We start from the raw sequence: 13,435 nt of genomic DNA, 5'->3' as shown, positions 1-13,435 counted from the left end.
TGTAAGTTATCAAGTTATTTTGGTGGTATGACTCAATGTCTGGAAAGCAGATACTTTTTAATTTTAAAAACAAAGACATTTCAGTTTTTGGCTACACGTCCGAATCCCAGTCCTCATCAGTCTTGCAGCTCATAGTGAGGTATACATGAATCCATGGGTGGCCATTTATAATATAACCATGAGGGGAATGTATTTAAAATAATCATGATGGGGATGTTTGGGATGAATTCCCTGCAGGAGCTCACTGCATGGAGCGCACTAAGGTTCTGTTCCGCAGGGGCCTACTCAAACCAGGAACCGGTCCTGTTGGTGTTGCCACAACTGCAACGGCATTGGTACATCTAATAGAAATGAGTAAAAACTACCTTATATCATGCTAGAAACAATCTAATTTTGGATCAGATTTTATGATCAATCTAATCTTTAAAAATGTATTTTATTATCCTAATTCTATATGGATATTATACAATGTGTGAGTGAGGGGATTGTTATGTGATCTATGTGGATCCTATTGTAGATTTCCTACTGTCTAGGGTCTGTCCTGGGGACAGAGTTGGGGAGAAGCCAAGAGGGAGGGACCAGACCTGTGTGATAAGGATACAGGTTACAAAAATAGATTTCAGAAGACTCCCCTGCTCTGGATATCTGAAAGGGTGGAAGATGGATAAAAATAAAAGTGAAGCAGCATCCTGGATAACATCTTATTGTCTCACCTCAGTTACAGGGTCATGTGGATGATTTCCTGTATAAAGGACTTGGTGCCTTAGGATAAAAGTGATGACACGTCCAGTGATGTGCAGCCAGGAGAATAGTGAGAGATAGTTAGATGTATGAAGCTCCAGAATAAGACCATTTTATGTCTTCATGTGTGGAGTCATCTACATCTGTGGATCCCAGAGAGGCTCCGACAGTCTCCCCCATGTACAGACAAAAACAAGGTCTAATTAATCTTCTGAGAGAAAATCTTACATGATTTACAGTACAAACAAAAAATTACAAGAAAAAGAAATGTCAGATCTAAACAGGATCTTGGGTCTATTGAATGACATAGATGAGACCCTACATGAGGATGTGGTGGTCAGTATAGCAGATACAGTGGGTCGGATAAGCTGGGGGATAGGAGGCGCACACAAAACTCACTTTATCCCCAAGATTTCAATAATATGGAATTTATTATTTAAAATGATTAAAATGTTATCACAGACTCACAACATGTTTCGGGGAACAGACATCTCTTTTTCAGGAGAAAGTTATCTGTTAATGGGCAAAAGGACATAACAATAATAGACAGGCACATTTGGATGTAATTGAGTATAAAAGTTGTTCATGGACTAAACAGAAGATGAATAAGTCTAAATAAATAAATTAATGAATGTCTAATAATTGGATGAGTGAGTGACATACACTTATATAATAAATGAGGCGGGGATCATAAATGACTTTATGGGAAAATTTGATTGGTAGACACTGGATGTAAAGATGTTTTGTCTGTGATGGTATAGAGAGGTGTGGGAGGAGGGAAGCTGAAACTTAACAATCTCCGAGCCTTGTAAAAAGCCTTTCTCGGAGAGCGTGACTGCACCCGTGCCTTTAATAACGGAGTTCCGGCTCTCGGCAGGTTTGAGCAGTATTCACGCAGGCGTACCAGCTGTATTTAAACCAAAAATATGGCGTCATAAGCAAGGTAGCTGAGTAAGTGATTGTGTTCTGTGAGAATGGAGAGTGGCCCGATGGGGTTTAATATATGAATCTGATATGTTAATATGGCGATAAAAGTGGAATGTAGGATGTGTGGAACTAAAATATTTAGATAAAGCAGAAAATTGATTATAGTGACAAATTGATCTGATTACTAAATTAATTGCATTGCATTGATCTATAATGACTAATAGATAGAGATGAGCGAACACACTCGTTCGAGAATTAGCGTACTCGTAACTGCTCGTTGCTCGGACGAATACTTCGCTCTTCGAGAAAATGTCATCTCCCGCCATTTTGATTTTTGGCGTCCAGAAACAGAGCCAATCACAAGCCAGGAGACTCTGCACTCCACCCAGCATGACGTGGTACCCTTAAACGTCGATAGCAGTGGTTGGCTGGCCAGATCAGGTGACCCTGGAATAGACTAGCCCCTGCCCGCGCTGCTCGGATCATTCTGTGTCTGGATGCCGCTAGGGAGAGAGCTTCTGCTGCTGCAGGGATAACGTTAGGGTGTTCTATTAGAATAGTGTTAGGCAGGAGTGATTCTACAAGAACCCAACAGCCCTTCTTAGGGCTACAATAACGTTTTATTTATTTATTTTTTTGTTTGCTTGTGGCTGGGCTTGCTGGCACTAGTAGTGCAGCTAGTACCATATTGTGAGGAATTTGCAGGGAGACTTGCGAACGTTATATTTAGCTCTTTTTTTTCTTTTTTTTTTATTATAAAAAATTTCATAAATACATACATTCGACCCCTCTTGGGTGTCTAATAAGATATACAAAGATTAACATCCAATACATAAAACAATAATCAAAAAATTTCTTGTTCCATCATTTTATCCCTTTCCAGCCCCCACCCCCTCCCTCTCCCTCCTCTAAATTCTGCTCTGGTGTCTAAACCCACTAATCCTTTCACTCCGTTCTTTTAAGCTACAACATATCGAAGAAAGCAACCTTTTCTCCCTGGGAAAAAATACGGTTTATGATTGGCAGCCAATTACGTTTCCACTTGATCTCATTTTCTTTTTTATATTTCCTGTTTTTACTCAACCATTGAAAGTACAGATATTCCATCCATTTCCTCCTAACTTGTATCATTGTCGGCATATACATGGATAACCACTCCATCATAAGGACTCTCTTCACTGCTAATATCATCAAATTTATTAGTTCTTCCTTCTGTTTAGTGTATTTGGAACTATAGTAGTGGAATATACAACGCCATACATCCAGTTTGACTGGTTTTCTAAAGATATAGCTTAAGTGTTGTTCCGCCATAGACCATAAATTCGTCACTGCTGGACACTGCCATAAGCAATGGATTACTTTTGCATTAATCTCTCGACATTTAGGACATTCGTTCTTATAACCTAAGATGCTTTTCCCATATGGGATATTAAATGCCCGGTAGGCCCTAATTGATATCTTCCATTGCATTTCCCTTAATATTTCTGAGCCAGTCATACTCTGTAGATTCTTCCAGCCTTTCAGGATCCTATACTCTGCTTCATCCTCTGAAATACTATCCAATATATCTCTGGACCATTTACTAGCCACTTTCCCCTTAAATGGGCTTTCTTCCTCAGAAGAAATATTCTTTCTTATACTGGCAATTGAAGGATTGCCATCCTTTGCATTGAGTATTTTGCTGAATTGTGGCCAGTTGCCCTTCCCTAATTTTCCAGGTAGACCCTCCTCCTTAATCTTCCCTTTAATCTGCATATAAAGTAGAAATTCTGAGTCCTCTAATCCAAATTCTGTTTTAATTTGCTGAAACGTTTTTATCTCCCTTTTCCCGTTATCCACCAGATCATGTATTTTAAATATACCCTTCCTTTCCCAAACACCTAGCCACCCCTTCTCTCCTTTCCATTTACACATACTGAGAAAATCATCCAGGGACAAATATCCCGATATGTCCGTTGGTAACTGATATTTTCTCCTCAGCGTTCTCCAAACAGCTCTTGTGTCTCTTAGGAGGATAGAAGCTTTACCTGGCATCTTCAAGTTTACACTCTTTTCATGCAAAAACCTTCCTAGTGTAAATGGTTGAATCAACCCTTCTTCCAACTCCCGATCTACAAACTTGTTCTGTTTATTTACCCATTGTGCTGCAAACCTCATAATACAAGATATATTGTATATTCTTAAATCAGGAAGTGACAGCCCGCCTATACCTTGCGGTTTTTGCAAATGTTTAATAGATACTCTGCTTCTCTTGTTCCTCCATAAAAATTTTTGGAACATAGCATTTAACTTATTTATATCCTTGTGTTTAAGTAGTAAAGGGAGCATCTGCATTGTATAGAGCAACCTTGGAAAAATAACCATCTTAATTAAATTCTTTCTACCAAAAAGTGAGAGCGGGAGTTCCACCCATCTCTTTAAATCGTGCGCTATATTTTCAAACAACCATGTGTAATTCAACCCATACACTTTGGTGATATCTCGATCTAGTTTAATCCCCAAATACCTAAAATTATCCTTCACAATTTTTAACCCCCATTCCCTATTCCAAGACACATCTTCTCCCCTATCCAATAATAACACTTCTGTTTTGTGCATGTTAATTTTATATCCCGAAATCTCCTCATATCTTTTTAACAAATTATATATATCACACTGTACATTGCCTATAAACAACAATAAGTCGTCAGCAAATAAAGTCATTTTAACTTCCTTACCACCCAACTTTATCCCCATTACATTTGTGTCGTTGTGGATCTTCCTAGCTAGTGGTTCTAAAGTTAAATTAAATAATAGTGGCGAAAGGGGACAGCCTTGGCGTGTACCTCTCCCTAATGAGAATTCTTGTGACATAACCCCCTGTGTTATAACTTGTGCTAGTGGTTTACTATACATCATTTCAATAACCTTATAAAAATAACCACCTATCCCCATTTTAAGCATAACTTTCTTGAGCCAGGGCAAGGCTACACTATCGAATGCTTTTTCAGCATCGACTGAGATAATTGCTTTGTTATTCTTTTCTGTTGGCCTTGCCCAGGCCCGGTCCAGTACCGCCATAACTGTGCGCACGTTTTTTACTCCATGGCGACCTTTCACAAAGCCGTTCTGGCAGGGATGGACTAATCCTGTAATTATTTCAGCTAGCCTGTTTGCCAAAATTCTAGTGTATATTTTCTATATTTATCAAAGAAATAGGTCTATACGAACCTGGGTCTTTAGGGTCCCCTTTATTTTTTGGTATAATTTTAATATGGGCCAAATTGCCTGTCTTAAATTCTGCCCTCTCCAGAAAAATTTTATTATACACCTTCGCTAACAGGGGGGCTAGTTGAGGATGCATCATTTTGTAAAAGTCTGAAGAATATCCGTCCGGCCCCGGCGCTTTATTTTTGGCCAGATGTCTGATTACTTTAATAATTTCGTCTAATTGTATAGGGAGTGATAACTTTTCTTGTTGTTCAAAAGTTATTACATTCAGCTCCACCTCTTCCAAAAAATTATCCATCTGTTGTTCATCCTCCCTCCTTTCTTTATATAGTTTACCATAATACTCTGCCATTATCTGGTTTATCCTGTTCCTGTCACTTGTCAGTTCTCCTTTACCATCTCGAATTGTATCAATATAATCTCTCCCTCTTTCCTTTTTTATCAGGTTAGACAGCATTTTCCCTGTTTTGTTGCCATTATTAAACAGATTTCTCTCCTTAGCTCTCTGGAAATTCTTCTGAATCTGATCAATATGATGTTCTAATAGCTCTTTTTTTTTCAAACATTTTTTTGCGATTGCCAATATTGGGAGCTGCCCTAAAGACTAGCATTGCTTCTCTATAATCTTTTTCTAGATCTTTTTGTTTTATTCCATTTTTTTTCCTTACTGCTGCCATATATGATTTCATTTTCCCCCTAATCACTGTTTTAGCAGCTTCCCAGTATAGAATTGGGTCTGCTTTTTGTTCTGCATTGTCCTGGCAATAATTTTCCCATTCTTTTGTCAGCATTTGTTTAAATTCTTTATCACCACTAACCCCCCAGGGAAATTTCCAAAGCCCCCATCCTTGTTTCCTTCCCGGAAGCTGCAATGACAGTTGTATAGGCGCGTGGTCAGATATCACAACATTTGTTATTTCTGTATGTAGAATTTCTTTCCCCAAAGAGGCAGTAACAAGCAAGTAATCGATCCTTGACCATACATTATGTACCCCTGAGAAATACGTATATTCCTCTCCTGTGGGTTTCTTAAATCTCCATGCGTCAATTACTCCAGTGAGTTGTAACAGATTTAACATTACAGGATCTTCCAGATAGTTCCCCTTCTTCTTTTTTAACCCTTCCATTCTATCTAACATACAATTAATAACTCTATTGAAGTCTCCTCCTACTATCTTATGTTTCGTACCATCCTTGACAATCCAGTTTAATAACTGTAATATAAAATTTTCATTCTCTTTCTTATCATTGGGGGTATAGATGTTATAGATCATAATGGCGTGGGACTCAAAGTTTAATAAAATTCTCATAGCTCTACCGTCTATACCGTAATTTATAGAGACAATCTCAGCTCTTAAATGTTTATTCATCAAAATTATCACCCCCTGCTTCCTTTTCCTAACTTCTTGTCCTATAGCCTTTCCTATCCATCCCCCTTCCAATTTCTGGATTTCTTTACTGTCTAAGTAGGTCTCCTGGAGCAGTGCTATATCGGAATCTAGCCTCTTTAAATGGTTCAAAATGTTTTGCCTTTTGGCTGGAGTGGTTATGCCTCTCACATTCCAGGATGTCACTTTCAACCCTGGTAAACCCATTCTATACTAACTTTCCATATATAAGATTTCAGACACCAGAGCAGATTCCCTCCCCCCTCCCTCCCATCCCATTGCCCTCTTACTTCCCTAAGATTTCCTTTTTTCCCTAATGGTCTCCTTATCTTCCTCATCACCTTTCTAACCTCCCTCCCTCACGACATAAAGAAAGAAAGAGAAGAAAAAAGAAAAAGAAGAAAAAAAGAAAAGAAAAAAAAAGAAAAAAAAACCCACCTTCATCAATGAGCCTCCCTCTCTCTCCGAACCCCCGTCCCCTCCCCGCCCTCATCCACTTCTGCTCTCATTGCTGATCCCGGGTCATTCCACCTTGAGATGTTTCTTGCAGTACTCCTCTGCATCTTTAGGGTTCATAAAAGATTTTACTTCATTGTCTTCTTAGAAGATCTTTAATGTTGCTGGAACTTGTAGTCTAAATTTAATCTCTTTTCTGAATAGTTTAGAGCATAGGGGAGAAAATAATTTTCTCTTTGAGCTTGTATCTGCAGAATAATCGGGAAACAGTAGAATTTTACATTCTTCTACCTTCAATTCTTTTTTTGTCTATACAATCTCATAATATCCATTTTGTCACTGCAATCCAGAATCCTTGCTATGACGACTCTCGGCCTTTGTCTTGTCTCGTTCCTCGGTCCCAGTCGATGCGCTCTTTCAACTTTAATAGTTCTCCCCAAACCCAGTTGCTCTAGGATGTCCTTAGAAATGATTTTCTTTAAGTCCTCAGAGGGTAATGATTCCGGGATTCTCACCAACCTGATGTTTTTCAGTCTTGAACGATTTTCAAGGTCTATTAACTTTTCTTGAATTTGCTCCTTCTCTTTATGCATTTCGCTTAGCTGAGAGTGGAGACTTTCTACTTCATCCTCCATAGAAGACAGTTTCTGTTCTAGGTATTCTATTCTCTCATTATGTTGGTCCAATTCCGTATTCACCTTCTGCATAGTTTTCTTTAAAGCGGAATCAATTGCAGAATACAGGGTTGGTAAAATTTCCTTAGCCACTGCCTCTGCTAATTCCTTAACATTTATTTTCTGGAAACTCTCCTCATTCTGGGCTCCATTACTGCTCTTTTTAGGAGGGTCCGTTTTTTTCTCAGGTGAGATCTTTGTTGATTCCCGTCTGGAAGTATCCAGTTTTCTATTTACGGTACCACCTTTACCAGGCATGTTTGTCTGCGAGGAGCCCTCAGGAGGAAGAGAGAGAGAAAGCGGGAAGGAGAGAAGGAGAGGCGAAAAAAAAAGAAAAAAAAAAAAACACTAGAGCACTCTTCTCTGATTTCTCCCCTTCCCCCCCAAACTCCGTATCCACCTCCCAGCTAGCTAGTCCGGTTTAGCATATAAACAACACACCCAAAAAAAAAAAAGAGGAAAAAGTTTTTTGTTATTCAGAATACCACTCTTATACCTTATTCTGGAAAAAAAAAGGACGTATGGGAAAAAACAGCAGATATTATCACAAATCGTTTTGAGTGTTAATAATCCTTCCTAGTCCTTGTCCACAAAAGGAAAAAAAACAAAACAAAACGACACAGTCTTTTAGAGGGTTAGTAAGTCCATCAAGAGAAAACACATATTCTCCTCCTCTTCCAAGTTTGTTTGTCCAAGTTCGTTGGAGAGTTAGTAAGTTATTAGAGTGATTCTATGTTAAGCAAACAAAATATCCTCCTCACCACATATAAACTGTTGTTAGAAAGTCAATTCATGAGTCCAGTGGTCAGTAATTATTTCCTGCAGATAGAAGTAAAAGAAGAAGCGAAGGAGAGAGGGGAAGGAGAAGAAGAAAAAAAAAACGAAAAAAAATATATATATATTCCTCTCCCTTTTTTTCAAATTCCTCCTCTCTCAAAGTTTAGTTTGTCCAAGTTTATCAAAGGATTAGTAGGTTGCTGTTAGGATCAGTGGATCCTCTGGACCACCGCGGGAGATGTAACTAGCCAACACCCGGAACCGGAGCCCAGCGGCACCTGGTATTCACCAGAGCCCGCCGCAAAGCGGGTTGGACTTGCTGCGGCAGGATACCACTAGGTCATTCCCAGGTGTGACTAGCCCACGGTGGCAGCCGAGGTCGAGGTACCTTAGCGGATGACAATCTCGTAGACAGGTCCAGGCACAGGGTCAGGGCAGGCGGCAGAGATGCAACGTCAGGTCCAAGTCCGGGGTCAGCAACGGGAGGTCCAGGCAGGTGGGAATGGGAACACAGGCACACGGAACACAGCAACACGGAGGAACTCAGGTAACACAGGACTCAGGAGCGGGAACACACAGGAATACACAGGAATACACAGGAACGCAGGAATACACGGGAACGCAGGAATACTCGCTTGGAAGCTTTCTCTAAGGCTATGAGGCACAAAGATCTGGCAAGGAACACAGGAAGAGGCAGATTCTTAAAGGTGAGGTGTTCAGCCAGTGCACCAATTAGCGGTGCGCTGGCCCTTTAAATTTTCGGCCGGAGCCGCGCGCGCGCCCTAGGAGGCGGGGACGCGCGCGCTCGGCAGTCCGAGGAAGTGCAGGAGCCGGGAGAGGTAAGAGACGCCGGGCAGCAGCGGGGGCACATGAAGGAGCACGGATGCGCCCGCGATCCGTGACAGGGATCGCGGGAGCACCCGTGACAGTACCCCCCCCTTCAGCCTCCCTCTCTTCTTGGGCCTGAGAAAACGTTGGAGCAGGCTCTTGTCCAGGATGTTATCCTCTGGCTCCCAGGATCTCTCCTCAGGACCAAATCCTTTCCAGTCTACCAGAAACAACCGTCTACCTCTCACAGTCTTAGTATCCAGAATCTCTTTCACCTCGAAGACATCGGTGGAATCAGCTTGTGGTATCGGAGGAGGAGTAATTTGTCGGTTGAAGCGGTTGAAGATGACTGGCTTAAGGAGAGAAACGTGGAAAGAATTAGGAATGCGCATGCTGGGAGGCAGACGCAACTTATAAGCCACCGGGTTGATGCGGCCGAGAATTTCAAATGGACCCAAGAACCGAGGTCCCAATTTATAGCTCGGGATCTTCAGCCGAACATACTTGGCGGACAGCCAAACCTTGTCACCAGGAGCTAAAACAGGGAATGGTCGGCGTCTTTTGTCTGCTTGACGCTTGGTCTGGGCTGTAGCTCGGAGCAATGAGGTGTGGACTTGCTCCCAGATGGCTTTCAGATCACGTACCAGGTCCTCCACAGCAGGAACATCTGCAGACGTAGGTAACGGAAGAGGAGGCTGAGGATGCAGTCCATAGTTAATAAAAAAGGGAGCAGAACCGGCAGAAGTGGAGTCCAGGGAATTGTAAGAGAACTCCGCCCATGGTAGAAGAGATGCCCAGTCGTCCTGACGGGCAGAGACGAAATGGCGGAGATAGCAACCTAAAGTCTGATTCACCCTCTCCACTTGGCCGTTGGTCTGTGGGTGATAGGCAGAAGAGAAGTCCAAGTTCACCTGCAACTGGTTGCACAAAGATCTCCAGAATTTGGACACAAACTGAACTCCTCGATCCGAGACGATGTGCTGAGGGAGACCATGAAGCCGGAAAATATGCTGGAAGAAGAGGCTGGCGAGATGTGGAGCAGAAGGCAAACCTGGTAGAGGGACAAAGTGAGACATCTTCGAAAAGCGGTCAGTCACCACCCAGATAACGGTGTTGCCAGAAGATGGCGGTAGATCCGTAACAAAGTCCATAGCCACATGAGACCATGGGCTGGTAGGCAAGGGTAACGGCAACAGAAGACCAGCAGGTTTAAGTCGTGAAGGCTTGTTGCGGGTACAAGAGGCACAGGAACCCACAAAATCCCGAATGTCCTTGACCAAATCAGGCCACCAGTAGAATCGGGAAATTAAGGCCACAGTGCGCTGCACCCCAGGGTGCCCAGCCACACGAGAAGAATGTCCCCAGGTCAGAATCCTCTTTCGGAGACCAGGTCGCACATAAGTCTTGCCGGGAGGCAGCTGCCGGAGGTCCACCGGCGCGGCAAGCACAAGTCTCTCTGGAGGAACAACATGCCTCGGAGCAGAGTCCTCCCCCATAACATCAGAAGCACGGGACAAGGCGTCAGCCTTGATGTTTTTCTCTGCAGGGCGAAAATGGATTCGGAAGTCAAAGCGAGAGAAGAAGAGGGACCACCGGGCTTGACGTGGATTCAAACGCTGAGCCGTCTGAAGGTACTGAAGGTTTTTGTGGTCCGTGAAAATGCTGACTGGAAATCGGGCTCCCTCTAGCAGATGACGCCACTCTTCCAAAGCCAGCTTGATGGCTAGAAGCTCCCGATCTCCAATGGAATAATTTCTCTCCGCGGAGGAGGTTTTGGAGAAGAAACCACAAGTGAGTGTTCGTCCCCTGGGACCCTTCTGGGTAAGGACTGCCCCAGCACCCACGGAGGAGGCATCAATCTCCACCAGGAACGGCTTTTCAGTATCCGGTCGGGTAAGGACTGAAGTGGAGGAAAAAGCAGTTTTTATTTCGTGAAGGCTTCTTCGGCTGCTGGTGGCCAGACACGGGGATTAGCACCCTTTTTCGTAAGCGCCACCATCGGCGCGACCAAAGATGAGAAGTGTGGGATAAATTGCCTATAATAGTTGGCAAAGCCCAGAAATCTTTGTATAGCTCGCAGTCCCACTGGGCGTGGCCACTGAAGAACCGCAGATAACTTGGCAGGATCCATCTGCAAACCCCTATCAGAAATTATGTAGCCGAGGAATGGAAGGCTCCTCTGATGAAAGTGGCACTTCTCCAGCTTGGCATAGAGGTGGTTTGTCCTGAGGCGGCTGAGAACCTCCCGTACATGAGACTGGTGGGACTCCAGATTGGCAGAATACACAAGGATGTCGTCCAGGTACACCACGACACAACTGTACAATAAGTCCCGGAAAATATCATTTACAAACTCCTGGAAAACGGCTGGCGCATTACAAAGTCCAAAGGGCATAACTAAATATTCAAAATGCCCATCACGGGTGTTAAAAGCGGTCTTCCACTCGTCACCCTTCCTGATGCGGATGAGGTTGTAGGCCCCACGAAGATCCAATTTGGAAAAAATTCTTGCACCCCGCAGACGATCAAATAGCTCCGTGATAAGCGGCAGAGGATAGCGGTTCTTAACGGTGACCTTGTTAAGACCGCGATAGTCTATACAGGGGCGGAGAGAGCCATCCTTTTTTGTGACAAAAAAGAAACCAGCGCCAGCTGGCGAGGAGGATTTGCGGATGAAACCTCTTTGCATATTTTCCTTAACATATTCCGACATAGCGGCAGTCTCAGGAACCGAGAGCGGATACACCCGACCCCGTGGTGGAGAAGATCCAGGCAGCAGATCAATGGGGCAATCATAGGGACGATGTGGAGGAAGGATCTCGGCTTGTTTTTTAGAAAACACGTCTGCAAAGTCCCGGTACGGAGCTGAAAGTCCCTCCAGAGGTTTGGGAGACAAGGTAGCAGTCCTGACAGGAAGCGGATGTGGAACCGTCATGCAGCGTGAGGGGCAATCCGGACCCCAACGGAGAATTTCCCCAGAAGACCAGTCCAGAACAGGAACATGATGCTGCAACCAGGGGAGACCCAGCAGGAGAGTGGAAGTGCACTGTGGCAGCACAAAAAAGGAGAGTCTCTCTTTATGCAATGCACCAACTTGAAGGAGCAGGGGTTCAGTGCGAAACCAGATCTGGCCACTGACTGAGGCAATGGACAAGGGCTTCTCAAGACGAACCACCGGGAAGTGATGCAGGGCAACCAGTGCAGCATCTACAAAGTTCGCTGTGGAGCCCGAATCCAGGAAAGCAGAAACCTGGACCGGAGTACCGGTGCCAATGCTGAGGAGTACAGGGAGAATCAAGCGTGGAGAAGCTTTATTCACACCTAGGGACGCTTCTCCTGAGAAGCCTAGGTGCTGGCGTTTCCCGGGCGTTGGGGAAGTACAGGGCAAGTCCCGACGAAGTGCTGTGGGCTGGCACAATACATGCACAAGTTCTCCTGACGTCGTCTGGAACGCTCTTGTAGAGTGAGCCGGGTTCGGTCAACCTGCATGGGTTCCTCAACAGAAGATTCAGGCGAGACCTGGAGCGGCCTTTGGAAGACTGGCGCCAGGCGAGGAATGCGTCTAACACGGCCTAGGGGATACTCGGAGCGTAGTTCCTCAGCTCGCTCCTTAAACCGAACATCAATTCGAGTGGCCAAGGTGATGAGGTCACTCAGAGTAGATGGAAGATCCCGAGCTGCCAGTAAGTCCGTGACCTGCGCAGAGAGCCCTTTCTTAAATGTAGCGATGAGGGCTGCATCGTTCCAAGCAAGTTCAGAAGCCAGGGTGCGGAATTGAACTGCGTACTCTCCCACCGATGAGTTGCCCTGACGCAAGTTCAACAATGCAGACTCCGCAGAGGAGGCTCGTGCTGGTTCCTCGAAGACTGACTGGAACTCTGACAGAAACGCAGTGAGGCTAGACACAACCGGGTCATCTCTGTCCCAAAGCGGAGTAGCCCAGGCCAGGGCTTTCCCGGAAAGAAGGCTGAGGAGAAATGCCACCTTGGACCGCTCTGTGGCAAATTGCGACGGCATGAGTTCTATGTGCAAGGAGCACTGGGTTATGAAGCCCCTGCACATCTTGGGATCTCCATCATACTTGCCGGGCAAAGAGAGGCGTAGCCTGGGTTCAGCAGCAGGAAGATAAGTCGGGGTAGCAGGGGTCACAGCGGCCGCTTCAGGAGACTGTTGCTGATGTTGGGTAGCAAGTAGTTGTTGTAGCATGGCGGTGACTTGCTCTAGCTGATTCCGCTGTGCTGCAATCTGCCGGGACTGGTGGATCACGATGGTGGCGAGATCAGGCTGACTGGGAGAAGGAGCCTCGGCGGGATCCATGGCCGGATCTTACTGTTAGGATCAGTGGATCCTCTGGACCACCGCGGGAGATGTAACTAGCCAACACCCGGAACCGGAGCCCAGCGACACCTGGTATTCACCAGAGCCCGCCGCAAA

This window comes from Engystomops pustulosus, chromosome 4 (genome assembly GCF_040894005.1).
Source record: "Engystomops pustulosus chromosome 4, aEngPut4.maternal, whole genome shotgun sequence".
Taxonomy (NCBI): domain Eukaryota; kingdom Metazoa; phylum Chordata; class Amphibia; order Anura; family Leptodactylidae; genus Engystomops; species Engystomops pustulosus.
Note: the sequence above shows the minus strand (reverse complement) of the source record.